The sequence below is a fragment of the Austrofundulus limnaeus genome, unplaced genomic scaffold (genome assembly GCF_001266775.1).
Source record: "Austrofundulus limnaeus strain Quisiro unplaced genomic scaffold, Austrofundulus_limnaeus-1.0 Scaffold538, whole genome shotgun sequence".
NCBI classification, from domain to species: domain Eukaryota; kingdom Metazoa; phylum Chordata; class Actinopteri; order Cyprinodontiformes; family Rivulidae; genus Austrofundulus; species Austrofundulus limnaeus.
This window is the reverse complement of record NW_013952940.1, coordinates 212141-213662: the sequence shown is the minus strand read 5'-3', so window position 1 is coordinate 213662 and position 1522 is coordinate 212141. Positions and strand designations below refer to the sequence as shown.

At 37.9% G+C, this 1522-nt stretch overlaps 1 protein-coding gene across 1 annotated transcript in view; it reads right to left on the bottom strand.

Annotated features, from left to right (window-relative positions):
• The window catches only part of smg8 (SMG8 nonsense mediated mRNA decay factor), a 12203-nt gene that overhangs the window by 4657 nt on the left and 6024 nt on the right, over window positions 1-1522 (bottom strand). The window lies entirely within an intron of this gene.

Below are 1522 nucleotides of genomic sequence, written 5' to 3'. Positions count from 1 at the left end.
GTGTTTCCATTGCGGTTTTGCGAAAAACACCAATTTCGATACGGCCGAAAAACCACCTCATACTAGAGCAAAAACATTTTGTTGAAAAAACAATTTTTTTCCTAAATTGACGTGTTTCCATTGAGCAAATTTATTTTCGAAATTCTAATTTGCGCATTTTCACGGTCAATGGGAACACAGCTACTGAGACACTTGGAGCCTCCATAACTTTATGTCCCTGTATGTGTATCCAGGGGCGGAGCCATGTGGTGGCATCTGATTGGCCACCCCCAAATAAATGAGTGGGCGGGGATTGTATGTGGAATATCAAAGATGGGTCGCATCTGTGAAGCTTATCTGGTGTAGAACAAACATATCAGTGTGTAAAGTATAAAACAACTTTTCTGAATCACAGAATTAATATAAAATATGTTAACATTCTTGATTTAAAAACCAGATATCAAATTTGGACCATATGTAGTGCCAGTCTGTAACAGCAAACAGAAAAGTTCCTTAAATAACTTCTGCTATGAATGACTTGACTGTTGTAATCGGAGCTCCCACCACAGTTTAACTTTGGTGTCCATCGTAGATTGTGTTTTTAAATTCAGATTTAGTTAAAGATTGTTTCTTGGCCATTCCTACAACAATTTTCAGCTGGGTATGTCTAGATGTTAGTGGTTAGCTTTGCTGGGATCATTCTGAGCTACACCACAACAAATTTCAGCTCAATAAGTCCTAAACCAGCTGCATTACAGCCATTTAAAGTTGGCAAAGATTGTTTTTGGGTTCAACTAAACAAATATTTAGCTTTTCTCCTCTAAAAACTGCGGAATTTTTATAAAATTAGCTTTAGCTGTTAGCTTAAATTGGGATTAGCAATCCATTCTTAGCGGCACTCATATAAATTTCATTATTTTTTTAAAACAGCTGATTTAGAGCTGTTTGAAATTAGTGGTGGCGGCCATCTTGAATTGTCAAATCAAATAGGCTGTGTCCAAAACGACAGGCCGGGTTCTCCGGAGGACCCAGACTACCCGGTCGAGGTAAGCCAGGTCCTTGGTAGACCGGGAAGCCCAGAAAAAATGTGTCTGTGAATTTGGACGGTCTAGCCTCCCCTCCTTATCCCGGCGTATGTCATGCAGCAACCTTACGACGCTAAACAGAAGCAAAATTACCGTATTTATTAGTGTATAATACGATCTCATGTATAATACGATCTCATGTATAATATGACACCCCCACCCCCCCTTTTGAGCTTAAAAAGCATAAATTAAATCCTCAAACTACCTCCAATTTCATCCAGACTTGAAGATTTTTCAGCCTTTGCAGTCTTTATACATATCAGTAAAATGATCATTGGACTGTACATTTTATTTTAACAACATATGTACTAAAAGGTATTTTGACAACAAATATACAAACCCCAAAACCAGAAAAGTTGGCACGTTGTGTAAATCGTAAATAAAAACAAAATACAATGACTTGCAAATCTTTTTCAACCCATATTCAACCCATGGATGGATGGATGGATGGATGGATG